The following is a 27,944-nucleotide window of genomic DNA, read 5'->3' as shown; positions in this document are numbered from 1 at the left end:
AGCCACACCTCACCTGCCTGGCCCTCACAGCCTGTCAGGGCACCCTCCCTCCTCCTAGAACCTGTAGTCCTCCTGGTGTCCCCATCCCCTGGAGGCCTTCCCCAGGGCTCTGCCAACTCTGTGCCTAGGATGTGCCCAGGGTGCCGGGCTGTGGATGGCAGGCACCAGCAGAGGGGTTAGGAGACTCAGGCCAGCTCCAGAACCAGCAGTCAGAGGGTAGGAGGCACACAGAGCCCAAGAGAGCCCACACCCACCCACCCAAGTTCAGCTCAGGCCCACAGTGGCTGGGGCAGGGCCATACTGAAGCCAGGAGCCAGGAACTCCCTCTGGGTCTCCCACATGGATGGCAGGGGCCCAGCGCTTGGGCCATCTGCTGCTGCTTTCCCAGACACATTAGCAGGGAGCTGGGTCAGAAGCAGAGCGGCCAAGAATCAAGCGGCATTCCAATCTGGGACGTGGGAGTCCCACGTGGCAGCTTAGCCCGCTGCACCACAACGGAGGACCCTCAGAATAATTTCTGAGTTGAGTGGACTGAAACTGTCCCCTCAGCCATCTGGCTAGCTGACACTCGCGATGTGCCAGGCACTGTGCTGGGTGCCCTGGGACAGGAAGTGGGGAGCAGCATGACCCCCTGTGGAGCAATTCAGTCTGCCAGGGGAGATGAGGTGCGCGCCGAACCTAGCAGGTCCCAGCAGGACGGGCACACTGTTCAGTCCAGCTAGCAGATGAGAGAGCTGCTCTCCACTCTGCTCCCAAGGCAGGCATCACCAATCAATCCTTGCACTTGTGGCCACCCAGGGTTTCTCACAGCAGAGTCCCTGGCCCACATGAATGCCCACCATCTGTGTTGCAGCCACCTGCCCCTGTCTGGAGATAGGGCAGCTGGGGCACAGGGAAGGAAAGAGATTTGCTAGAGATCACAGAGGAGTTGGTGGCGGGGCAGGTGTCCAGCCTCCTGCCCCATCCACTTCTGGGCATTTAGAACAATTAATTTGATGGCCTGAGCAGGAGAAACTGGTGCCAAGAGACTGGGGGCAGGGTGCCAGTGTCCAGGCCAGTGAGAAGGTTCAAACGGGAGGTAACGAGGGCATGACAGGCAGGGCGGTGGTGGGGGTGTAGCGTGGGGAGGGGAGGAAGCATTTGCCCAGAGATGACCTCAGCCAGACGGGAGAGCTGACAAGAGAGGATGCAGAAGTGTCCCTGAGACCGCCTGTGGCTTGTGTTTGTGGTCACTGGGTCTCTTGGCGCTGGGGCCGGCGTGGGGGAGGGGGGGGGATGCCAGGGACGGTGGAGCCAGTGCCAAGGGCATCTTTTTGATGACAAATTGAAGCGAAGTTCTATTATGATGCTTTGGAGCTGCAAAAAAGGGCTCCTTTTCACACTCGGAATGCTACAGATTTTTCTTCCTGGAGAGAACAAGGGCTGAACTTTTAACCTGTTTTCTCTCATCGGCCTCATCGGCCTCGCCAAGCTGGGCTCTCGGCCGGGCCGGAGGAGCAGCTGCCGGGAGGGAGCGGTGTGGACCGAGGCAGAGGAGTGGGGTCGGGGTGGGGGGAGGCGAGCCCCACCCCTTGGCTGGATTCCTGGGTGACCCAGAGGACACGCACTTGAGGGTTCTGTGTGGCCCAGGTGGGAGGGGCTGGGAACTGACCTCCTCGTTGTTCGGATGCAAACGTGGACCCAGAAGGGAACAGGGATCTGTCAGAAGTCACACGGGAAAGCAGGGGCTCAAACACTGGGCTCTCACCCAGGGGCTCCACCACGCCCCTCTCCTTCTACCTGGCCCATGCTGGGTGGGAAGCCGCCAGGGCAGGGGCTCGAAGGCCCGGATGACGCAGGCTGCAGGCTCACAGCCAGTGAGGGTAAACGGGCACGAGAGGCAGCGGAGGGCGGCAGCTCCCCTGCTTCCTTCTCCCTGCCAGTCCCGGCCCTGGCCTGGGGAGTCTGGGCTGGGGCCGCTTCCCCCTCCCCTGGCCCTTTGCGGTCTGATTCTGCCCTGCCTCCCTCCACCTGTGCACGCAGGGCCGGGGAGCAGCACACGCACTCCGGGCCCGGAGGCCAGCGAGAGCTGCATTCTAACACAGGTTCGTTCTTCCCCCGCCTGGCCGTGCACCCTTGGGCCGTCTCCTCAGCAAGAAATGGCCCAGATACCTTCCCAGTGTGGACGTGAGGACCCAGTGAGCCGGGAGGAGTTTAGCTTGGAGCCCAGCACCAAGGAGACCCCCCAGGAAGTGGCAGCTATTTTTAGATGGAGCGCGGCACACACACACACACACCCGCTGACCCTGGCACCTGCACCCATGGGGCCCCTGATGTGAAGGCGGGGGCTCGGCCCGCTCCTTTCCCACGCCCAGACCACGCTGCCCAGCATCTGAGAAACATCAGCCCCTCTCTCCCGACGGCCGCCGCCTCCAAGGAGCCCTTCCCAGCCCGACCCACGCTGCTTTCCTGGGATGCCCCGAGCTCCCCTTTGTTCTTCTCAAACCGAGTGCAACCGTCCGACTCAATTCCCTGGGGAATCTGGGGCAACCAGCTCTCGCCTCGGGAACCCAGGTGGGCCCAGCTCCCCCACCAGCACAACAGCCCAGACGCCTCCCCTGTAATCCCAAGATTCCACGGAGCGAGGGGACTCATTTCCACGGAGGCCCCAGTGAGGGCCAGAAACCTGCAAAATTCTCCCAGTAATGCCAAGAGGTACCTGACACTGTCCTATGTCACCGGCCAGCAGGGGCTCAGGAACTTGCCCAGGGCCACTCATGTCGTCTCTTCCCAGCTGTGCTCGGGCAGCCACGACTGTGCGGTGCTCTCCCTCTCGAACCTTCGCCCCTCCACACCTGCTACGCCTGCCCCTCATGCTCCCTAGCTGTGACGTCTCAACTCGGATCACCTCCTCTTGGAAGTCCTCCTGAACTCGGCACCCTATAGCTCTTCAGTCACGGGGGTTTCGAGATGGCCCAGCACCCACAGCTGGCCGGGGTAGTAACTGCCTGGCCTCCTCAGAGGCCATGTGTGTCCCTGAAGGGGAAGTGCATGGGGTCCTAGGGGCCTGGTGCAGAGTAGCGGGAACAGGAGCCAGTGCCCTGCTCCGTCAGGGCCGCCAGCCTCGGGCCTGTCCCGTGGATGATGCTGGATGACGTCAGCCATTCCTGCTACTTACTATTTTTCTCCAACCGCCTCTTTTCTCTTAAGCACATTTTAAAGAGTTGGGGGGGGGGGTAGTAATCATTATAAATGGAAAACCAATATCACCTTCCATAAAAAGAAGGGAAATAAACACAAGGCTCTTATAATTAAAAATGTTCGTCCGCAAACCGCCGAACACGCTTTGGGGGCCACGGGGCTCCATCAAGCTGCCTCTGCTGTGACAGTGCCAATCCCTCATTGCTGGGGAGCTGGCGTCCCTGTCCACAGGTAATTAATCACCATGCGATGTGACAAGACACGTGGGCTGTGCGCGGTGCGTTGTCAGCTATGGGAATGGGAGTGGGTGGAGAGGAAGGGAAGGCCACGTTCAGGTATGGCTTCGTGGAGGAAGTGCCACTCGCGGGCGGGGGGCGGGGGGAGCTGGCGCTGAGCGTGGCTGAGGGCACTGCCCAGGGGCTGACGCAGGGAGCCGAGGCCGTGCCCACCTGCCCACCTCCTGTTGCCACCGCTGCTATCTCCCTCTCCAGCCCGCCCCATCCCATGGTCAGGGCTCCCAGAAACCACCCCCCACCCCGAGCCCAGTGAAGAGATGAGCAAGGGGAGGCCACAGAGATTCTTGGCGCACAGGCCACAGCAGGAACGGGGGCACCAGCCCGCGAGCACGCTCCTCAGGGTGAGAGAGGGCGCGGTCTGCCTGCGCCCGCACCGCCTCTCCCGCCTGGAGCCGGCGCACAAGCAAGCGAGCGAGAGGCCCCGGTTGCACAGGCTGCGGGGGCGGCCGGCCCTCCGGCGAGTGGGAACTGCAGTGTGCATTTCAGAAATATTTGAGCTCAAATGGAAGACACACTGAAGTCGTTAGCATCGGGCCGACGGGAGGGGGCCGGGAGGGGGCCCTGCTCGCAGGCCGGCTAGACGTTGCCCCCGGCTCCCCAGGCCACCGCTGGGCAGCTCTGGCTGTCTGCACCACCGTCGGTTAGATGAGAGCGCCAAAGGTGTGAAGAGGGGGCTTCCATGAAGCGCCTTCAGTGTGCCTAGCAGTGGCTGGGGCACTGGAAATGCCATCTTACGAGAAGTTGGGGGGCGCACGGGCAGGGCTGGGATGTGAACCCACACCCGTGTCCTCATCTGTATCATTTCTAAGATGCCACACCATCCCCTTAGAAAACAGGTGACACAGGACGAGCAGATCACGGGGGCTAATGTGCCTGTGCGTTTTCTCGCCCCCGTCTAGGCCTGCGCGAGGCCGGGGGGGGGGGGGGGGGGAGGGGGACAGCAGCAGAGGGGCAGGGTGGAGACCATGCAGGCCAGAACATGGGCTCCGGCCTTCTCAGCCACGTGACTGCCAGGGAGCCAATGCCCCTCCTGGAGCCTGAGCTTCCACGTCCGCAAATGGGTCTGTGTGAGGATAAAGTGACATCACGTAGGTGAGTCGTCTTGTTCTGACGCCTGCCAGGGCCCTCATCACCACCGCGGCCCCAGCACTGACAAGGGGGCCGGGCTCATGGTAGATGCACCCAAGCTGCACACGGTGGCCGCCTGGGGCTTCTCACGCCTGTGTCTGATCGGATCTTAACCAAGTTGAAGGCCTGCAGGAGATGACCCCAGCTCCTGTACCGTGTACTCCAGGCCCCTGCCCAACGGGCTGCCGGTGACCTCCCGGCCTCTCTCTGCCACCGCCTCATCGTCCAGCCAGCCCGATCTCTGCTGCGGCAGGTGCTACGCTCCCTGGGGCACTGGAGACGTGGCCCCTCCACGTTCCCCTGATCGCCGGCCCCTGGCAGTCGCCCTGCCCAGGCTGCGTTCAGTTACTAAGTTAGGCTCATCGGGTGAACATCTACTCCACCCAGTGTGCGCTAAGCCCCGTGCTGGGCACTGGGGTCAGCAGGCCCTTCCCCCAGGAGCTACCGGGCTAGTGCCCGGTGCGCGGACGTGCTGCAGGGCCCAGGACACAGCTGGTGCAGGCCAGGGAAACCCGGGCAAAGAAGGGGTCAGCCCTAAGCTGGGAGCCTGCAGTGTCTCGGGGAGGGGGCCGGGCAGAATGAAATGTCAGGCGCGGGGCGGCTTGGGCCATGGCGAAGCTGCACAGCGGCCTTGGCCGTGGGCTCCAGGCTGGGCGGCCCACGTGGAAGGAGCACAGGAGGAGCGGGAATGTGGGGGGTCTCATGAGCTGGGACCTTGTCTACAGGCTGAGGGGAGCGACGGAGGATCCCTGATGGGGATAGGGACGCCTCTGTCTCGAGAACTCTCGGCCCCACAGTAGCCCTGCTGGGGGCTCAGCCTGGGAGCCAGCTGGGTGGGGAGGTGGTTGAGTGGTCTTTGCCCCCAAACTGGCCAGCAGCCCCCAGCAGGCAGCAAATCGGCCTGGTGGGGGCCTGAGCAGGAGTCATCTGGAGTCTTCCCAGCAGCTCCTGGCGCCTCGAACCCAAGCCCAGTGGGAATCCCCAGCCTGGGACATCAGACCACCCTTCCTTGGTCCAACTTAGATGTTCCAAGAGGAGAGAGCGTTCAAGGCCACTGCCAGGCTCCATCGAGTGGCTCCCCTCCCTGAGGCCCCGCCCCCTCACCTGTAAAATGAGGACAGACTCCTCCCCCTCTGACCTCACAGGCTGCTCTCAGGACCCCAGCAGGGGTTGGGTGCCAGGAGGGGCCACACCAGGCCCACAGGGAAAATCGCTAACACTCGGCAGGTGCTCTGCAGACACTGTCCAGTGGGATCTGGGAGCCCACATGGCCAGTAAGGGGCTGGGCAAGATGTACCCACACGGGTTCTGTCCCAGAAGCCACCAGGCTGTACCACCCAAGAGGAAGGGGCCAAGCCACTGCTTCCATCTCCCAGGGGCACAGGGGTGGGCAGGCCAGGCCCTGAGCTACACATTCTGCACAGTCTGTACGGCTGGCCCTGTGGACCCATTGCACAGATGAAGAGACTGAGTCCAGAGAGGCACAAAGACCTGCCCAAAGTCACACAGCTAGAAAGAAACCGGGCTGGGAGTCAAACCCAGGTTAGCCTGACAAGGCTTTGAGACCCCTGCTGACAAGATGAGGGTGGGAGCCTAAGAGGGCCTGGGGCTCGAGTGAGGGGCCACACCAGCCCCGTCAACCTTCCGAGGCAGGAACGGCCAGCGCACTGCTTCTGCAGCCCAGATTCGGGGCTCAGGCTGGACGACGGGGACCCTGCTGATGGGAAAGCCTTCTGCCCCGGCACACGCTCCTGCCGGGCTCCGCGGCCCGCCCGGGGCGGCGTGTGTTTTCTCAGGCCCGGGCCCACCACGCCGCCCGCCGGCTCCTCCACCCTGTCCCCCGCCCGCCCGCCGCTGCTGGCCTGGGGACCCGCCAGCGCCGGCCCGGCTGAAACCCAATCCTCGCGGCCAGCGGGCTGCGCTAACAGCGGGCCGCATTGTGCAGCCGGGGCTGCGGGAGCGCTGGGATCCGCTGCTTGGGGACCCACTTAACCTCCGCAAAGGACAGGATGATGGATGGGGGTCCAGGCCGGGGTTGCTGGGGGCGGGGTGGTGGTAAATGAACACCAGGGCTTGCTGGGGGGGGGGGGGAAGGAGGAGACACAGGGGGAGGGGGACACAGGGGGAGCTCCTTCAGTTCTCGGGACTCCTGGCCCTGGTCCCATTTCATACGGAAGAGAACTGAGGCCCATAGAGGCCAGGCGACCTGACCAAGGGCACACAGCGAGTCAGAAACTGCAGCCAGGCCTGCCGCCCGCGATCCGTCCCCACGACACGCCAGGCTCTGCCCCGGAATCTCTACTTTTTGAGGCCCTTTCACGTAAGCGAACCCGCACACGCACACCCCTCGTGTCTGCGGATCGGCAGTACCGGTGTCCGTGGGAGCCCAGCACCGTGCAGAACTCTGTGCTACCTCATCCCACGAGGTCCCGCCATGGCCCACAGACAGGGGACCCGTCACCAGGGTCGCGTTACAGACGAGACACCAGAAAGCTTGGGGAGTGAGTGGCCGATCAGGGCGCGGCAGAGCCGGAGCGCAGGCGGTCACTGCTGGCGCCTCCTGCATGTGGGTGCTAAGAGCCTTACACCTCCCCTCTGCCCACCAGAGCCCCACTGTGTAGCCAGCACTGAGGCCTGGCCTGCCGGGGACACGCAAACACATACGTCCCTCAAGATGAGTCTCAAACGTCACCTCCTCTGGGAAGCCTTCCCTGATGAGCCCTGCAGCTGGGCTCCCAGGTCCTGTGTGTATCCTGCTGTCGTACTTGTCACCCTCCCCATGGCTTCACTTGACCCATCAGACCCTCTCCTGGACCGTGTCGGCCATGAGCTTCTCTACCTCGCCCCCCGCCCCCAACCCAGCTCTCCCCAGACATCCAACGCACTTTCTCACTTACTCCGGCAGGCTGGGTGTTGGGGTTTCTCTCCAGGAACTTTGGCACTGGCCTGGTACACTGTACAGTCACCCTTGCTACTCGCTGGGGACTGGTTCCAGGACCTCCTGTGGACACCGCAATCCCCTCCCACGGAGCACGTGCACAGTACCCACACCTCCCCCTGGAGGTTTCAGGTCACGGGCCATGACGCAGCATGCCTAAGCCAATGCCGCTGGGCTGGCTGTGTGACTGCAAGCACTGGGCACTGGCGTCGTGGTGCAGGGGTTAAACCACAGCCTGCGACACCAGCACCCCATACTGGAGCATGGGTTCGAATCCTGGCTTCTCTACTTCCGATCCAGCGCCCTGCTCACGCGCCTGAGAAGGCAGCAGAGAGGATGGCCCAAGTGCTTGGGCCCCTGCCACAAACGTGGGAGACCCAGAGGAAGTTCCTGGCTCCCGGCTCTGACCTGGCCCAATCCCAGCTATTGCAGCCATTTGGGGAGTGAACAAGTAGATGGAAGACTTCGCTTCCTCTCTGTCACTCTGCCTATCAGAGCAATAAATCTCTAAGAAACAAAAAAAAAGTAAGCACTGGCTTTGTGCCAAGCCCGGCGCTGTCCCAGGCACCCTCACTTTGGGGGCTCGCTGCGAGAGAAATCTTCGCTGGTCCCATTCAGCATCCACTCACCAGCCCCCCTGCCCCGCACCCCATCCGCCACACAGCCACAGGCCACACGACTGGGATCCTGCTTACGCAGCCCCTCCTCGCTGCTCCCTGCCTTTGCCTTCCCCACAGTGGGGACAAGGGAGCCTCGGGGAGCCGCGGCCAGCTGCCCGGCCCCGCGCAGCCCACGTGGGAGCGGGAGGCAGGTTCTCTCACACCTCTCGGCTTGGTCGCTCGGTCGCCCGCCTTGAACCATCCTCCGCAGGCAGGCTGATCGGTCTGAGTCACCTCAAATCCTTCTGCGTGTGAGTGGAGTGTGAATTACAAATCAATACGGCGAGGCCGCTGTGGGTGCAGGGGGCTCCGTCAGCTCCGAGGCGATTAGCAGGCCTGCTGTGCCTCCATCCATTTGCCTAATTGGCCCCGGTTTCCCCCAGCGCAAGACAATTAACTCAAATTCTAGAACCCAGACCACCCCTCGGCTTCTGGGCAGGGTGGCAGGCATTGGGCCACGTGGAATGCTGCTGGCCCCCCGCCCCCCCCCCGGGGCTCCCCATCATCCAGACCGACCTGACATCTGCCCACCCACACAGCTATCCGCCTATCCGTCCATCTGTCCATCTCCCCACCCAGCCGTGCACTGACCCAACTCGCCCACTCGTATCCACACCGCCATTGAAACTCTCCGCCCAGCAGCATGAATGGATGCTTCCTGCCCCCATCCTCTCACGGCCTCCATTCATCCGTCACCCACCACCCATTTACCCATTCATCTGTATGGCCAGCACCCGCCTCCGGCGTTTGTCTGTCCGTCCATCCATCTTTCCAGCAAACCAACCTCCCTCCCCCGCCCCACCTGCCCACGCACTTGCCCATCCCCCCACTGACCTCCCTCACTTTCGTCCCTATTACACCTGCTACCCACCCCTTCCATCCAGGCAGCCTGCATATGTCCAACACCTACTGTGTGTCGGGTTCATGCTAAACACTGGAAAATAAGACAGACACTGTGGCTGATCTCAAGAAACTTAATGATTTGCAGCAAATGCTAAACCATCCGTGGCTCCCACACCCAACTCCTGAGGACTCTCTAAGCTTCAGGGTCTGCCTTGGACTTGGCCCTGCTCAGGCTGCCACCCCAGGTTCCCAGGTCCCGTCCTACTGCCTCTGAACCTGGTTTCTGTTCCCCAGGGGCCCCCCAGGGCCTGGAGATCTGTCTTCCGCATCACGTTAGGCACGGATGGGGCCGGGGCTGTGGAGAACTTGACCCCCGAGCCCGCCCCATCCCCTGTTCCACAGCCTGTAAGGGAGACTCCGGCAGAAGAGGGACCTAACCAGGGGTCAGAGGTAACCCAGAGGAGTGACACCTGGCCTGGGCCCCAAACACTGAGAAGGGAGCAGAGGAGGAAGTAGGGGGGCGGTGCTCCCGGCAAGGGAAGAGCGGATGCCAGGCCCGAGGAGAGCTGAGACCCCTGGAGGGGCTGGTCTCACGCCTCTTTGAGACTGATGGAGGCGGCGCAGCCCCGGGAGCAGGGCGGTATGGAGGGCTGCCCCAAGCCACGGCTGGTCCCACCCCAAGTCTGAGAGTGACTGTATCCGTTCCACAGGCAGCCCCCCCCGCAGGACTCCATCTCTGCTCGGTGCACTTCCAGGCCTCGCTCTCCCCCACCAGGCAGCTCAGTGGCTGAGCAGGCACGGCTGGGACCTGCGAGGGAGCGTTCTGGGGGCAGGGGCTTCCCGGGGGCACCGCTCAGCAGTTGCCCCATCCTGGCTTCCCCATCAACTCCTGCTCATTTCCTACCCACCCGACACTTCGAGAGGGTACGCCAGGCCAAGAGCTGGGCCGGGGAGCTTCCGGCGTGAGCTGGTGGGGGCCCATGACATGGCCGGGCGTGGGGTGGGGTCGGCAAGGGTGGGCGTCCAGATCGGAGAGTGGCAGGAGGAGAACCGGAAGCAGGCATGGTCTGACTCAGTAGGGGAAGCCGATGCCCGGGGGTGGGAAGTGGGCAGGATGCAGTCCCCTCCCCTGAGAGGTGCCTCCCCCCTCTGCCCCCCGCCCCACAGCTGCGGGTCCCCCAGCCTCTGTGCAGTGTCAGGAGCGGAGCTGGCTTCCGGTGGCAGAGGCGATGCCACGCCCACGCTGGAGAGGGTCCCCTCCCTCACCTGGGCGCCATCGCAGGCCTCAGGCTGGCCGGTCCCGGGCTCTGGGCCCCACGGCACCACCCTCCACGCCAGTCTGCTCACTCCCTGAGCCCCACTTTCCCCCTGCTGAGCCTTGGCCCTGGGTCCTGCCCCTGCCTGAGAAATGGGGGCACCGCCAGGGCGAGGGCCTAGGAGAGGCGGGCGGGAGGAGGTTCTCAAGCCGGCCGGGCTCTTTTTACCTCCTTGGAGCTGCCCGGGGTGTCCACCATCTTCACCTGGAAGTTTCCTGTTTACCTTGAAGACTCAGCTCAGACATGTCCTCCTCCGGGAAGCCTTCCCTGACCACCCACTCCTCCCCAGCTTGAGTCCGCTGCCCCTTCTGGGGGCTCCAATTCCCGCTCTGGAATGACTGTCATGCGCTTCCCTCGCTTGTGCTTGCTTGGGGTCCACAACGCTGGGCTGCCAAGTGGAATGTGAAGGCAGCTGGTGGCCAGGGCGACCAAGGGACAGGAGAGGCCGTGTCAGATGACGAGCAGGTGGCCTGGGCTAAGCCACAAGCAGGCCCAGCCCTGCGTCCCCTCAAAGCAAGCCCGACAGCCACCCTCCCACGCTGCTAGCCATGCCACTCAGCTGGAGGCCACAGGCCCACGGGCCACAGCCAGGCCCTGCTCCCTGCCCTGAGCGGCCCCCGGCTCCCCGGCCCCACACTGGGGTGCCTCCTCACCGGGAATTTAGTACTGGGGGCGGCGGCAGCCCAGGCGCCCCGTCAGACTCACTAGCGCTGGGAGCCAGGCCGGGAATTTCTGCTCTAATTGGGAAATTGGATCTGGAACCTCAAGCATCCGGCCACACTGGCGGGCAGCCCGCGGGGGACGGGCGCTTCACTGGTGGGTTTCGGGTGTGCGGTGGTTGGGCCCCTCAGGCCCACAGGGCTCCCGAGCCCTGCCTGTGGCCTCCCCTCCCCCATGCACACAGCCTCAGTGACTTCACCCGGGAAATGGGGGCAGTGAACCATACCTTACTCACAGGTGTGGATGCAAAGCTCTTAGCCCCAGGCCCCGCAAGCGAGCCTCACCGGAGGGAAGCCAGAACCACTTAGCATCAGTGCTGCTTCTGCCCAGGCTGCCGGGCCCAGGGCAGCTCCGAGGGAAACTAGCAGGGAGGGGGAGGGGAGGCAGGGGAGCTGCACTGGAATGGGGTACCAATCCTAATCCGAAAGCCCTGCACTGTGGACCTAGGGGTGCAACTGTGAACGCTTACTGTGTACCAGGCCCCCGTGACTTGCCTGGGGTCCCCAGGGAGCTGGTGGCAGTGCTGGGATTCGGAGCCATCTGGGGTTTCCTCCCCGCTGCCTCCCATGAACGCTCAGGGAGTCCCCGTGCCGGGCCTGGCGGGGAGCGCTCACTCGGCCTCATTTCACGTTGCAATTATCTGTCCCGTTCCCCGCTGGCTGCAGCGGGGCTCTCCGGGGAGGCGGGAAGACCCCTTCAGAGGACGCCCGGAATAGGGAGTTCCTAGGGACGCCTTCCTGTGCCTCGGAGCGAGCGGGGAGGGGCTGCGTGCTCCTGTGAGTCCCTCCTCCCGCACCTGGCCTCTGTCCCCTGCGTCCCTGCCCTGGGGAGCTGGCCAGGATTGAGGAGTGGCGCCTTCTGGGGGTACAGAGGCTGTGAGGGGACAGGCTGGGGTTGAGGGGTTACTAGGGTGCTGCAGGAAGGTAGTGCCCTGGGGGGGGGGGGGCAGACAACCTGGAGATGGTTACAAGATGGCAAACTGAGCCACACCGACTACAGGTCAGGTCCTTGAAAGCCCGTGGACAGGCAGAGAGCTCCCTGGGAAGAGAGGGGCCTTGAACTCCTGGTATGTGACGCCCCCGGCGTGGGCTCAGAGGTCTCAGGGCACAGGTGCCTCCTGAGGCCTGGCCGCAGGAGTTCCGTTCTACAGAAAAACCCCAGGACAGGTCTGGCCCAAGGTCGTGTTCTGACCACACAGTGTGGGGGCCACTATGTCCCCCTCTCCCCATCCCCACCTGGATACACACCCCACTGCCATGGAGGCCCAACAGCCCTCCCTGCCCCCAACCTGCCCGTCCTCCCATTCCCACTGCCTCCCTCGCTGAGCACCCCTGGGCCTCTGCCCGGCCACAGCCCCGCGCCTGCCACTGGCGCTCTGGGCAGGAGGGCGGGGCCGAGAGTGGACGCCAGGGGCTTTGTCCCACACACAGGGGTTGCTCTGCAGCCCCTGCCTCCCCTTTCTGGCCTATGGGAAGCGGACATGTGAGCACCTGCCTTGCAGGTGGCTTGGACAGCGATGACGTCATACACAGGGAGCACCCGCCCAGCCCCTGGCTGCTATGAGTGCTTAGAAATGACTGCCCGGCTGTCTCGTAGCCCCCACTTGTGTTACTGTCACCATCAGCCGGCCCCTCTGGTCAGCGCTGAGGCCGACTCCAGCTTTCTCGTCCATGGATGACAGAATTATGTTGTCATCCACCCGCCCCAGAGCTGTCCAAGTCCTAATCTCTCGGACCAGCGATAGCAAAGGGACTTTGCAGGTGGATCTGACTCGAGAGATGCGAAGGTGCCGACACAGGGAGACCACCTGGGCCACCACGTGGCCTCGTGGGAGGGAGGCAGGAGGGCCAGAGTCCCGGATGTGAGGACAGAAGCAGAGGCGGGGCAGAGCGCTGTGAGGATGGAGGAAGGGCCATGGCCACAGGAACGCAGGCGGCCTTCGGGAGCTGGGAAACGGATTCTCCCCGGGGAGCTCCCGGGGCGGTGGGGCCCCAGAGACACCCGCTCAGGCCCGGGAAACCCACCCACTCCAGACTTGGAGCTCCGGGATGGGCAGCCGCCAGAGTCCCACACGCCGTGCTCAAGGGGGAAAGTGGTGTCTGTGCACCTGCTACTGCCCCAACGCGTGGCCCCAGGCCTTCTGCTGAGAGAGGGTGGGGTGCGGGCGCCGGCCTCTGGTGTTCTACCCACTGTGCCCATCAGGCCTGGCTGGGGGCTGGTCCTGTGCACCCAGTCACTTGGGCCCAGCAACGCTCTGTGTTCTCAGTGGACGGGACAGCACCCCGCAGGGCTACTGTGGATTAAGCATTTGTCACAAGCCCTGCCCAAGATCTCATCCCCGCAAAGTCCTGGGCAGCAGAAACTAGAGTCAGTCCCATTCTACAGATGAAGAAACGGAGGCCCAGAGAAATGATGCGACCTGCCCAAGGCTGTCCAGCAGCGTGGGGCCCGGCTTCCCCCCGCACAGGCCCAGGCCACGCCCACCTGTGTGGATCTGGGGTGCTCCCTAGACCCCGAGGCAGGAATCACGTCTGCCTCCCTGAGTGTGGGCGCTGCAGCTGGTCCCAGGTGCAGGAGGAAGAGAGACCATGTGGGAGGCAGGGCGCCAGCACCCCGGCCAGACGCCCCCTTCCACACGCACAGCTTCCCCCCGCCCTGAGAGGGCCATGGCAAGTCCCTGCCCTGGCCAGGCCCGGAGCGAATGGCTGGCCGAGGTCCCGTGCCGCGGGGGCCTCCCAAACCCTCCTCATTCCCAGCCTGGACGCCACGGTTTGGGAGGAGCCGGGGCTTCCGGGGCTTCCCGGGCGCACGGCTGGGACAGGGCGCTCCTGTAGCACGCCCAGCCTCCATCACGTCCTGTGGAGCAGACGGGGACGCAGGCCCAGGGAGACTGTGTCCTCCTCCCAGCCACAGGCGTCCCAGGGCACCCTCAGGAGGCTCCAGCTGTGGCTCTGGGGATGGGGGGGGGGGGGTGGCACCCAGGGACGCACAGCTCGGAGCCTGTCTCTCCCGTCGCAGTGGGACCCCAAGAGCCGGGAGCTGGGACTGGGGGTCCCTGGTGGCCCTCGGTGCTCTGAGGACGCCGCCTGCACCCTGGCGTCTCCCCTGCGTCCCCAGGTGACGTTTGCCTCAGATGACTCCAGGCGGCAGCAGCGCCGGTGCCAGGCTGGGGAGGGGGAGGCGGGCAGGGTGGCGCTGCCACAGCAGGCCTCGGAGCCCGCTCGGAATCCCAATTGAGCTATTTTTAATGCGCTTCAATTTTCATTTTCTTTTATTGGAAAACACAGATGGGGACTTGCTGCCCCCTCCCTCACACTGAGCAAGGCGCAGACAGGGAGCGAAAGCCACAGCAGGCACGCACACGCCCCCTCCCGTGGCTGGGACCCTGCAGCTGCCCCGGGGCCTCAGTGTCCCCATCTGTAGAGTGGGCTTTGCCAGGGCAGCCCTGAAAGCCCCTGCCAGCCTTCCCTGCCAGGGTCTGAGCCAGAGAAGGGGCGGGGGCTCCCCCGGGGCCCCAGCAGGGAAGCAGGGGCAATGAGCTCACTCAATACTCCCAGCCACGCGTGGAGCTTTTCCGATCCCCAGGTTACAGAGGGGCAACTGAGGCTCAGGAGATAGGGAGCTGCTGCCCCGGGCGGACACAAGGCCGGGTCTCCAGCTCGCCCCTCTCCGCGCCACTCCCTTCCACACGCACTCCTGCTTGTGTTTTCCACGGCAAATGCAGTACATGCTCATTAAAGACAACTCGGGGAACAGGTTAGAGTCAGATGGAAACCCAGGGCACAAGCCCCCCCCCAGCCCCCGCCACAGCCCAGCGTCCCGCCTGCTCCTCCACGCCCCGCGCTCCGTTCCCCATGATCGGCCAGCTTTCCACAGCGCCAGGTGCTGGCACGAGGTGACAGCCCCCAAGCGTCAGCTCAGACCCGAGCACTTTCCCAGTCCCAGTCCCAGCCTTCCCTCCGCCCCACAGGGCCAGGCTGGCGGCTGGGGGTCTGTGTTCTGCACAAGCCCCCGCCCCGCCCCCAGTCTGGATGGCAGCTCCCTCGCCGGCCGGTACCACAGATGTATCTGGCATCCTGACCCGAGATGGAGCCGCCTCCCCGGGGCTGCCGTTGTCCTGGGTCACGGCAGATGGCGCCGAGGCCCCGGGGCACAGGAGGGGAAGGGGGGCTGCAGCACCGGGCAGAGTCACGGAGGCCTTCCTTCCTTGGGCGCGCTCGGCTGCCCGGCTGCCATGCGACTCATCTCCCCTGGCACAGGCCTGCTCTCCCGTGGCCAGGCTGCACGAGGCAGAGTCTCGGGGACCCTGGCTCTGGGACAGAGGGAACAGAGGCCTGGCTGGGTCAGGAGGAACTTTGTAAAACCACAAGTCTGGCTGGAGACCCTGCCTCCCCAGAGCCGTCCGCGTCCCCAGAGCTCTAGCGCTAGGCCTGGGATTGACCTGTCACAGTTCTGCCAGCGGCCAGGGCCTGCCTATAAGGGCATCCCCTGGGCTCCCCCAGGCCCCTGTCTGTGTCCTCCCACCCCAGGCTCCCAGAACTGTGGCTGAGTGAGAGGATAACGTCTGAATCAGCCGAACATGACCTTCTCTAAGCCTCAATTTTCTCAGCTGTAAAATGGGGGAGCTTCATTGCCTGTCCGAGCTGCCTGGCACTGCGGGTGGGTGGGCAGAGGGTATCCCCCCTGCCGGGATGCTGGGCAGGGTCCTGGCTTCTCCTCACCCTCCCGCCACTCCCAGACCTACAGGTGCCCTGGACCCAAAGCCTGGCCCAGAGCCCGCTGGCAGAGGGCTTTTAAGCTCTCAGGGGCCATCACCCTGCTTTGGGGGATCCCCATATGTGAAAAAGAGAAGAGGAACTAGCTTACAGCTGGTGAGCACAGCCGACTGTTCGCACCATTACACAGGAGAGAAAACTAAGGCGACGACACGTGCTCGGAGTCCCTCCGCTGTAAACAAATGGACAAGGATTCGGACACACCCCTGCCTGGCTGAAGAATGTGCCCTTAGCTTCCCCTCCAGAAAGTCCTCTGACAGTCCCCTGTCAGAGGGGACTTAGCACCCTTCAATGGTCACCACCTCCGGGGAGCCCTTCCTGACCGCCCAACCCACCTCAACTCCCTGGAGTTACTGTGTGAGCTCCTCCATGTGAGGCTGGGCGCCTCCCAGAGAGCAAGGCTTCGCACTGAGAATGACCTCAGCATCCAAACGGACCCCAGCCCAGAGCACACTCAGGCCCACGTGACAGCAGCCGAGACCCCACCGCAGAGCGTGGGGAAGGCCTGCCCTTCTCCGTCTCCCACATCCCTGCCACTATCCTGGGTTTTAACCAAGGTTTTTAAGTGCACAGAAGTGTATGCTTATGAGCAGACGTCACAACAGCACAGACGGGGCCAGCGCTGCGGCATGGCAGGTTAAACCTCTGCCTGCAGCGCTGGCATCCCGTATGGGCGCCAGTTCGAGTCTTGGCTGCACCACTTCCAGTCCAATTCCCTGCTGATGGCCTGGGAAAGCAGCAGCAGATGACCCAAGTGCTTAGGCTCCTGAACCCACGTGGGAGACCTGGAAGAAGCTCCTGGCTTTGGATGAGCCCAGCTCCAGCCATTGCGGCCATGTAGGGAGTGAACCAGAAGACAGAGACCTCTCTCTCTTTTTCTCTCTCTCTCTATCCCTCTCCCTCTCTCTCCCTCTCAAAGACATAGAGGATGACGTAAGAAGTCAGGGCTCTTCCCCGAGGCAGTCACGGTGGGGATCGCCGAGTCGCGCTCCTGGGCACGTGAGGTGCTTACAGGGGCGCAAGTGCACGGAGCTGAGGGCTCCCAGTGGGCTGGCACTCAGCACGTGGCTTCTCGCCTGTTTTCGACCCAGGCACAGAAGAGTCCAGCACATTCTTCCCACAGCCTCCTCACGTCTGAGCTTCCGGGACGCGGCCCCTGTGTGCGCAGCCCCCTCCCAGGGAGCCCGTCGGGGACACGGGGGCAGCAGGTGCTGTGTCCCGAGGCCGGCCCGGGGCAGGCTCTGAGGAATGAGGAGCGGAGTGACAGGGGCTGGCAGGGCCCCAAGGAGGAGAGGGGTCAGCACGCGTCCCGGCTCTCCCCTCAGACCCGGCCCTGGACACCCCGGCTCCCCCGCCACCCGGCAGCTTCCCCCACACCTCATAAATCTGCAGGCGGCCAGGCGCTCTCAGCCCAGCCAGCTGCCCTCGGAGCCGCCCAGATAAAGCTGCCCGTGGGCAGGGGGAGGCCCGGGGCGCTGGGCCCACTGAGCCCCTCCAACCCTGGGCCCTGGTGCAGGGTCCTGGGGGTCAGTCTCCAGCCGCATCTCCCAGGGGACCTGCGCGGGCCAGCCGCCCAGCCAGGCTTCCTGCCGCCCGTTCGCGGGGAAACCGCAGCGGCGCACACCGTCCCCAACACCCCTTTTATCACGTCCCTCCCTGCTGCCGGCGCTCCCCAGGGCCCGGGGGAGAAAGTGAACATCTTCCCCCGGAATTCCTGAGCGTGCCCAGCCATCCTGTCCCCGCACCGCCGCTAGCACCCTCCCCAGCCCCCAAGATTTGGCTCCATTCGCTGCGCGTCCCCATGTCCCACCCTGTCCCCAAGTCAGGCTGTGCTTTCCTACCACCTCCTAGAATCACGGTGGGGATGGCGGCGGGTGAGCTGTGCACGCTGCAGGCCCAGTGCTTGGCCCTTGTAAGAAAGGTCAGCCCTTTTCCTCTTTCCCTAACAATCATGTGAGCATGAATCACCCCAGCGCACAGTTGGAAGCTGTGTGTGTCGACTTAATCTTTTAAACACCCCTGTGAGATCTGTGCTGCATTATCCCCATTTTCCAGATGAAGGAACTGAGGCCCAGGGCAGCGAACAGAACCCAGAGATCCTCCCCAGGAGTGAGCTGGTCCCCGCCCTGCCCTGTGTCATTCCTCTCCTGGCAAGAATCCGGGTCCCCCCTGGGGGCACTGGGTCTGGTGGGGGAGGCGGGAGGAGGCAGACAGGTGGGGAGGCTGGGGCTCTCTTTCATCAGACCACAGCATGGCTGAGTGTGGCCCCTGGCCATCTGATGGGAGGACCCCCTGTCCTGCACCCATCCAGTCCTGGTTGAAACACCCAGCACAGGGGACGGAGGCCGAGGGCCTGGCCTCAGCAGTGAGAATTCCGCCCTTTTCCCTGCCCCTCCCACCCCATATCCCATGGGAGAAAGGCTCCGGCTTGGGCTCCCATGGCCCCGACCACGCTGGGCTCGCTGAACACAGGGGGCCTCGGTGGCCCTGCACCTGGGGCCCCCTTCACCTGAGCGCCTCTCTCTGCCTCCCTGGGACTTCCAGCTGCCCACCACGGGCCTAGAGGAGCCTGTCCTGCCCACAACGTGCAGGGGAGGGCAGCTGGCAACTCGGAAGTGCAGGCCCCTGTCGCCCCCAGTGGCACTCAGCTCAGCGGCACGACACACCCCGCACGTCTGCCTGTTCCCCGGCCCCCTCAACCTGTGTCTCTGGATCCCCACATTCCTACGGGAGCCCAGCAGAGGGAGCGGGAGCCCCGGGCTCCAGGAGACAGACGGGGAGCCGTTTCTAGAACACCGCTCGAGATGGCCGCAATAGCGACGGACAACGGGGAGGCACAGGAGAAAAAGGCAGTGGTGCCCGACAAGCCCTGGTCCGGCGGGGGACGCTCCTGGTCTCTGCGGTTGGAGGACTTCCTGGCTGGCGCGGCTCTCCCAGCGCAGCCACCGCGGGACGGCATCTCTGGGATGGCCCCTGCACGCGGAGCACCCCGGGGGCAGGAGTCTAATGCCAGCTCTAATCGGAGGGTCACAGGCCGGCGCTGGGGTGAAGCCAGGACTGGTGGGGTGGGGCTGTGGGCGCTCCCCACCCCTTGGCCTCATCTCCCTAGCCCCAGCACCCTCCGGGCTCCAGGGGGAGGTTTCGGGAAGGCCCCTTCCACACATCTGGAGCTCGTTAGGCGGCGAAGCTGGAGAGGCCGGGATATAAATGGGTCCAGCAAGGGTTTAGATAAATACAGGGATGATAGATCCGTGGCGGGTTATTGAGGGGAAGAGAAAGGATGTTCGAGGAAGAGCCTTAACCTTGTCAAGCTCCCCGACAAACTGTCCCCAGGGGGCCCGCTACTCAGCAGCCTCATCTCCCGCCACCCCCCCCCCACCGCCCCCGTAGCCTGCACACAGCCAGGGCCGCCCAGCTCGGCTCTCCTCCGCCTCCCAGGTTGGCAGTGGACCCACAGGGCGTGACCCTGACTTTCTCTCACGCTGGGCAAAGCCACTGGACTGGGCCCGTGAGACACGATTCCATGACAACCAGAAGTGTGGTCACACGTCGGGTGGCGTGTCCGCCGAGAGCCAGGCCACGTGGAGCGTCTCCCACGCATCGGCTCATTCAACCTACACGACCGCCTGGTGAGGCTGCCCATCTTACAGGTGGGGAGCCTGAGGCTCGGAGAGGGGAAGTGACTGCCAAGCAAGGGTCACACAGCCAGGAAGGAGGGGGACAGGGGTGCGGAGCTCGTGCGGCCTCAGCCAGCGGCAGGTGGAAGGAAGGAACGGCAAACAAACCCCAGCCGGGGCTCCGGCCCTGGCCAGCCCCTTCCCAGAGGCTCCTGCTGGGCCCCGGGCGAGTCCCGTCCACGGGGTCCACCGTGGAGGAGCTGTTCCGTCCACCGTGACAGCCACGTTTCAGGGAGTGTTCACCACGGGCCCGTCTTACCATGCCCATGTGGTCAGTTTCACTGGACAGGCGAGGAAACTGAGGCACACAGCCACACGGCCGCACGGAGCTTGCCCGAAGCCAGCATGCCAGGGCAGTGCCGGCCTTTGAGAGAAGCCAGCCCTTGGTTTGCTCATCTCTGTGCTGGGCTCGATGAGGAGTTCACCCTCTGCTTCCCAGGATCCTCACACACCAGAATCCTGGCGGCCCCTAGGACAAATGGGGGCCCCCATGGCACGCTCCCCGCGGAGTGGGGACACCCGCCCGTCTGTCTGTGCCACACAGCCGCCCCGCCAATGGTCTTGGATCTGCGCCCCCGAGTTTTACAGGGGGGGGGGGATGGGGGCAGCCAGCAAAATCTGAAGAAGGCACCTGGTGGGGACCGGCAGAGCCGGGACTTGAACCCAGGTGAGCTTGTGGCTCCCAAGACAAAGGCCAAGGAAGTTTCTGGAAAGGTATGACCTGCTCACTGAGCACTGAGCTCCTGGCTCGGGCTGGAACAACCCTGGAGAGGAGAGGGAGAGACCTGGGGAGGAAGCTGGCCGCCCCAGTGCTGACTCGGGCTGGGGCCGGGGCCAGGGCCGGGGCCGGGGCCGGGGCCGGCCTGTTCTGGGAAGTGCAGAGACAAAGGGATCCCCGTACAGCTCTGGGCCTCTGCCAGGCAGGTGAGCACCCCTGAGCAAGGAGCACAGCTCCGCGTCCCTCCACTGCGCACCCCCGCAGCCCAGGATGGGCGTGGGCAGGCAGGGGAGAGCCCCCCGCGGCCCTGGCAGCTCGTGAGTGCACCTGCTAAGGGACCTTTGTCCGGACTGCCCACTCTCTTCAAGCTTCCGTCTTTCCTGAACCGCTGTTAGGACGGGTCACAGCCCCGTGACCACTTGAACTACACTTGACTTTTAAATGGACTCACTGACTTTTACTGAAATAAATTCACTCGTAAAGGAAAAAGTGGGTTACTGCTGTAAGGAGCAAGCCAGCAGATTCCTCCGGAGAGGCAGAGCGGGGAGGCGGCGAAGGGCCTGGGTTCCTAAGCCTTGCTCCGACACTCACTGGCTGCCAGTGACCCGGAACGAGGTCCCTAACGTCTCTGGGCCTCGGCCTCCTGGCGTGCCTGGCCCCGGGAGGGGCAGTAAGGATGTAAAACTGCGTATGTGTTTGTGAAATAAACTCCAACGCTGGCCAACGCTCCGGCTCTCCACTCGGCTCTGAGTCTGGGGGCCGCTCTCGCCAGTTGGAAGGGAGATTGGGGCTGTCAGAGGTGTCGCAGGCGTGCTGGCAGGAAACACCCTCTCCGTGAGTCATCGCAGGCGTGGGGGACAGGGAACCGGCGCTTTCCTACTGCGCGCTTCTGTGTTGTTCACCACTACGGCTGTGTGCTCCCCGCCCCCCACCCCCGCGCCATCCCAAAGCACAGCGGGTAAAGCCAACACCTGCGGTGCCAGCATCCCATAGGGGCGCTGGTTCAAGTCCCGGCTGCTCCACTTTTGATTCAGCTCCCAGTTAATGCAGCAGGGGATGGCCCAAGTGCTTGGGTCCCTGCACCCACATGGGAGACCCGGATAGAGATCCTGGCTCCTGGCTTCGGCTTGGCCCAGCCTGGGTCATTGCAGCCTTTTGGGGAGTGAACCAGTGGATGGAAGATTCTCTCTCTCTCTCTGCAAACCTGACTCACAAATAAATAAGTACATCTTAAACACACACACACACACACACTCACGAGGGTCAGGGCCTCCGCTCCAGCCCCCTCCATCCGCTCCTCCTACCGCCGCCCCCCCCCACCGGCCCTGCCCCGAAGGCAGCTCTCCTACCCTGTCTCTCCAGGTTGAGAGTTGAGTGGAGGGCCGGAGGTTAGGTGTTCTGACACCTGCCAGCTGCGTGATCTTGGGCGAACCCCATCCCTGCCAGGTCTGTTTCCTCATTGCTTCCTAAGGGACGCGCCCTCCACCTGCCAGCGCTGTGCCGGTGTTGGGAGAAGCCGATCAATGAGCCCAGCAGGTCGGGGGCTTCGCACAGCTCCGGGCGCACACTTAGCACCCGATAAATGGCAGGTGTTGTCACAGATAAATTCAAAAGTTGAGAAAAACCTCCGTGTCAAGCCACCTGCCTTGATGGCCGAGACTGTGGCACTCCCTGCACTTCCCCTCCCCCAGCTTTCCAGATGTTGCCGGAGGGCGGGGCCAGCGGACTGGGCTCAGTACAGCAGCCTCCAGGGCAGGCTCTGGGTCCCAGGGGAGGTGCAGCTGAATGAATGAATGAACGAATGAATGAGGAGGAGCAGTGCTATCCTGCCTCTCTGCACCTGGGCCTGATTCCATCCACTTCCTGCCCCCTTCCCCCAAAGGGGTACCAGGAGGGACAACTTCCCCCCAGTGAGGGCTGATCACGGGGCACCTGTGACACCAGGCAGCCACGCAACACCTGCCGTCGCTGGCACAGCACCGAACCCCTCGGCTCTGCTCGCTTCCAGGTTGCTGCTGGCGGTTTAGGGTGAGCTGGCTTCCCACCCCCGGGCAAGGCAGTGCCGAGGGTGAGGATTCCAGAAAAAACCCGCACAGCCCAGCCCCTCCCCTCGGTTCCCTTTCCTCCTGGGGCACCAGCACATGGTGATAAGCAGCCAAGCCCCTGAGAACAAAGGAGTGAACAACACAGGCCACTAGACAAGGAGCTCCCAGAGGCCCTGGGGACACGCACGGCCTGCCCTGTCAGTGCTGCGGAACTCGTGCACATTCTGCTGTTTCTAGAAAGGATCAGAGGCAACTCTACAATTTATACATATATATATATATTTATACACACACACACATAGAAATCAGGACATCTGAATCAAATTTACCTAAAAAGAACAGCCAGAGAGCCTTTTGCAGTAAGGGAAAGAGAAAACAGAGCCATAATCCCAATTAGGAAACAATGTTTGCTCTGAGCTTCCTGGCAGCCAAGGAGAGAAAGGAAACAAGGTAAGAGCGGAAATAACACAAGCCAAAACCTAGTAAGGGCTCCTCTGGGCCAGGAATTGGAGACTCAGATGTGGGAACATTTTGAATATTCAGTAATGGAATGAAGTGGAGCAGACTTGCTGTATTTTACAGATGGGGAAACTGAGGCAAGAGAGGACTAAACGAGCTGCTCAAGTGGATACAAGAAGTGGAGCCAGAATCTGAACTAGGACTCTTTTTTAAAGATTTGTTTAAGACAGACAGATGTCTTCCATCTGTCTGGTTCTCTCCCCAAATGGCTGCAATGGCAGGGCTGGGCCAGACAGAGAAGCCAGGAGCCTGGAGCTTCCTCCGGTCTCCCACGTGGGTGCAGGTGACCCGAGCACTTGGGCCATCTTCTGCTGTCTTTTCAGGTGCACCAAGAGGGGGCCGGATCAGAAGTGGAGCAGCTGGGATTTGAACCGGCGCCGATATGGGATGCCAGCGTTGTAGGTGGTGGCTTTACCCATCACGCTACAACACCAGCCCTGACGTTGAGATTTCTGTGTGGTTGGGGGACTCAGGTGCGGCCTTCTTGTCAACTGGAGTGATCTTACTTGTGAGCTCTAGAACCCACTGTGCCGTGGGAGCTGAGAAGGACAATGAGGTTGGGCAACCCCGCTGTGCCACCAATGAGCTATGTGACTCTGGGAAAGTCACTTCCCCTCTCTGTGCCTTAGCCACGTCATTGGGCAGGTGGCAGCCTTGTGCAAAGCCAACGAAGAACCCCGTGTGGGGTGGGTGCTGTGGTGCAGCGGGGTTAAAGCCACGGCTTGGGACACCAGCACCCCTCACCGGAGTGCCTGGTCCGAATCCCGGCTGCTCCACTTCCGATCCAGCTTCCTGATATGGGTCTGGGAAGACAACAACGGGTGATGGCCCAAGTGCTTGGGCTCCAAGAACCAGAGGGAGTCCTGGATTCCTGGCTTCAGCCTGGCACGGCCCTGGCTGTTGCTGGCATTTGGAGTGAACCAGTGGATGAATGATCTCCCTCTGTCTGTCACTCTGCCTCCCAGTAAGTAAAGAAATAAATAAATCTTATATAAAAAACAACCCACCTGTAAAAGGCCTGACAGACTGGCATGGTGATTAAGGGTCAGTATAGCGGGGCCGGCATCCCATTTGGGTGCTGGTTCAAGTCCCAGCTGCACCACTGGATGCAGCTCAGCTCTGGCCACTGCGGCTATTTGGGGAGCGAGGGAAGACACCTGTCTGTATCTCTCCCTCTCTCTCTGTAGCTCTGCCTTTTAAATAAATAAAATAAATCTAAAAGAAAACCCCCAATGGCTCACCCTCCTGCTCTCTGCAGCCCGCACCCCTGGCAGAAGCCCCTACGATGATGACGACAGCGGGGTCTGACAGTGCCAGCTCACCGGCCACACACCAGCCACAGGTGTTGGCTCTGGAGCAGGTGGGTCACTTCAGAGCCCCGTGCCTGCCTTGCCCAGGGCTGTGCAAGACCCCAAGCCCCTCTGAATTGCCCTGTGAGGGTGACATCACTTGAACAACCTGGTGGGTCTAGAATCCACACACCTTGATTCAATCTGTAGCCTCCGGTATTCACCACTTGGGGGCGCTGTCAAGGAAGAAATCTGCACCTAATTCAGTGAGTGTTGGGGTGCTCAGGGAGTGCAGAGCAAACTTCAGCCATTTTTAAATGCAGTGAGCCTGGCCTGGGCCTCCCTGTGGCTCGTGCTGGCTGCTGCTGCGCCCACCAAGGCAGACGGGATCCGGCCTTGCTCGGGCTCCAGGGGGCTCCACGCCCAGGCTCCGGGTCCGAGCAGAACACAGTTCTCCCTGGCCACTGAGGGCTCTGCCCCAAAGCTGCTGATGCAGAAACCCGAGCTTCGATCCCAGCCTGCCCCGGGCCGGCCAGCCTGCCCCTCTGGGCCTCAGTTTCCCCTTCTATAAAATGAGAGGCTTACGCTGAGGGTTGCCTGCTCTGACCGTGGGTCCCGTCACCTCCTATTTCATCTGACTCTGAAGCCCCTACCAAGAGGACGGCAGGTGGGGCAGCTCAGGAGTGCGGGACCAGGCTCCAGAACGGGCTCTGGGGGTGGGGGTGGGGGTGGGGGGACCCACTGGAATCCAGCCGCCCCCCCCCCAGGTCAAAGGAAGACACTGGCGTTGGCCACCAGAGAGGTAGGGGTGTGCCTCCCTTGCAGGAGGGGCTCAGTCTCTGGTTCACAGCAGGAGGTTGACGGTGGAGCTTTTGTTATTCTTTGCTCAAGGCCAATTTTACGACCTCTCCCAGGTGGACCATCCGCTGGGATGGCCTCCTTGGCTCCCAGGGTGGGAGGGAGTAGGCCCCCTTGGCCTCTGTGGGCTGCACTCTGCCCCTCCCCCGCCAAGGTCCTCCAGGCAGTCACCACCAGCAATTCCTGCTGGGCTGCTACTCCCCGCTGGTGCAGGCTCCTTCCCTTCAGCCATGTCCGCTCTCCCTCAGCTTTCAGGCAACACGCGTCACTTCTTCCAGGAAGTCTTCCCTGGCCTCCCTACCGGACCCTGCTCTTTTTGGGTAGCTGTCACAAATGCAGTTGCTGGGGCCCAGCACTACAGCTCAGCGGGTTGAAGCCCCAGCCTGCAATGCTGGCATCCGCTTCCCTGCTAATGCGCCTGGGAAAGCAGTGGGGGATGGCCCGAGTGCTTGGACCCCTGCACCTGCATGGGAGACACGGAGGAAGCTCTTGGCTCCTGGCTTCGGATTAGCCCCGCTCTGGCAGTTGCTGCCATTTGGGGAGTGAGCCAGCGGATGGAAGACCTTTCTCCCTGTCTCTATTTCTCTATATATCTTTCAAATAAAAAAAAAATCTTTACCAAAAAGTGCAGTTGTTGGGGCTGGGGCCAGTGCTGTGGTGTAGTGAGTAAAGCTGCCGCCTGCAGTGCCAGCATCCCATATGGGCGCCGGTTCAAGTCCCTGCTGCTCCACTTCTGATCCAGCTCTCTGCTATGGCCAGCAGGAGGATGGCCTAAGTGCTGGGGCCCCTACAACCCACATGGGAGACCAGAATGGAGATCTGGGTCCTGGCTTGGGCCTGACCCAGCCCTGGCTGTTGTCCTTTGGGGAGTGAACCAGTGAATGGAACATCTCTCTCTCTCTCTGTCTTTATCTATCTCTCCCTCTCCCTTTCTCTGTCACTCTGACTTTCAAATAAATCTTTCTTTAAAGGAACCCAGTTGCCCCTTATCTGTGAAGTTCTTTGCTGATGGTCTGATCTGCCCCAGCCTCTGAGGACCACAAAGGCAGGTGTCCGGCCCGGCCCCTGGCACAGTTCCTGACCCAGAGCAGGTGCTCTGCCATGGCTGGGTTTGGATCAGAGCGGAGCCCACAGCTGTGTGGGCGGAGGCTTTTCTCACCCAGCCTGGGCGCCATGGACAGAGTGCAGCATCCACTTTGCAGACTGCCTGCCCGGGTGTGGAAGGGTAGGGAGGCAGGCTTTGAAACATAAGCTGAAGTTGTCAGGCAAACCAGAGGAGCGTCAGCCACTCCAGTGAGTGGCAGCCAGGCGCCTCCTGAGCACGTGGCTGCTGATGCATCCCAGGCCCCACCTGATCCTGCGAGACGAAGACCCCCACGCCAAGCACCCAGCAAGTGCTAGGCCCCAGCACCAGAATGCTTCTCTCTCTGTGATGGGCAGGTTGCTCACCTCTCTTGTTAAAAAAAGAGTTGTATTCATTGGAAATGCAGAGAGCCAGAGACAGCCATCTTCCTTCTGCTACTTTGTTCCCCCAAATGCCTGCACTCCTGGGGCTGGGCCAGGCCAAAGCTAGGAGCCAGGAGCTCCATCTGGGTCTCCACCATGGGTGGTGGGGACTCAGGGACTTGAGCCATCACCTGCTGCCTCCCTGGAGGCACACGGGCAGGAAGCTGCCTAGGGAGAGGGGCAGGGACTCAAACCCAGACCCTGTGCTATGGGTGCCGCCGGCCCAGGAAGTCCCTGCCACTGCGCCAGACCTGTCTTCACAGAGGCTCAGAGTGACCGCTCGCAAGCGGGCAGGGGCGGGGCTTGGAGTCAGCGGAGGTCTAACTGGCTCTCGGTCAAGTGCATGGATCTCAGGTGTACGGCGGCGCCGTCAATCTCACAAACATAAGCCCACGTGATGACCACCCGGATGCCTCCCTCCTCCGAACCCCTCCCTCCCCACTTGCCATCACGACCCTCCCCTCCTAGAAACAAAACCACTTAGTAGGTCTCCTTTGGCTGCTTCCACTCGGCACGGTGTTTGGAGATTTCCCCAGGATGCCGTGCGCTCACACTGGGGGTCCTTTCTCGGTGTTGCCGAGTGAGCAGCCCAGTGTGCACACTCCGCGCCATCGGGCCGTTCTTGGCTGATGGTCGTGGGCCACTGCCCGTTTGGGGCTAGCTTGAGCAAGGCCGCTACGAACGCTCCAATCTGGCCCTCATGCTTCTGTGAGCACAGGCACTCTCTTCCTAGAGGTCTGAGTAACCAGGGGGTGGGGATTAGGCGTCCGGCCCAGCACCCCACACCTGGAGCGCCTAGGTCCAAGTCTCCGCTCTACCCCCGGCTCCAGCTTCTGGTCGTCACGTGTCCTGCAAGGAGGCAGGTGCTGGCTCAAGTCCCTGAGTCCCCGCCACCCACGCAGGAGACCTGGATGGAGCTCCTGGCCCCTGGCTTCGGCCTGGCCCGGCCCTGGCCATTACAGACATTTGAGGAGTGAACCAGCGGATAGGAACTCCTCTGTCTGTTCCACTAATAAGTAAAATCAATAACCAAAAAAATAAAAAATAAATAGGGGTGGAGTTACTGACCACCCGGCCGGCCTACTAAGCGCATAGCTTTATGGAAACGCCAACGCTATTTGCCGCGTCCTGGGACTGATCTGTTCACGTCCTCGCTCCTATCCGCTTCTTAGGGGAATCATGATTTGGGTTGATTTGGACAGAAGTGATTCATTATGCTAATAATAAAATATAATTTGATCCTTTTTAGTACCACTGGGCGAGTTGCATTAGAAGCAAATTCACAAATCTATTCCAAACCCTTTGTGAGGCTTCCTAGGTTGTAATTTGGGGTTCAGATCCACACACTTCCATCCTCCACTGGCCCAGATAGCACAGCAGCTGGTGATGTCACCATGTGCACAGGGGGCAGAGGCAGCCGACCGCGTGCCCGCGAGCTCCCTCCAGCCCCCCGGAGGAGGGAACTGGGTTTCAGGGA

The 27,944-nt window shown here is 62.5% G+C and overlaps 1 protein-coding gene across 3 annotated transcripts in view; it reads right to left on the bottom strand.

Moving 5' to 3' along the window:
• The window catches only part of EPHB2 (EPH receptor B2), a 170,959-nt gene that overhangs the window by 118,570 nt on the left and 24,445 nt on the right, over positions 1-27,944 (bottom strand). The window lies entirely within an intron of this gene.

This window comes from Lepus europaeus, chromosome 5 (genome assembly GCF_033115175.1).
Source record: "Lepus europaeus isolate LE1 chromosome 5, mLepTim1.pri, whole genome shotgun sequence".
Classification (NCBI taxonomy): Eukaryota; Metazoa; Chordata; class Mammalia; order Lagomorpha; family Leporidae; genus Lepus; species Lepus europaeus.
Note: the sequence above shows the minus strand (reverse complement) of the source record. Positions and strands in the feature narration are given on the sequence as shown.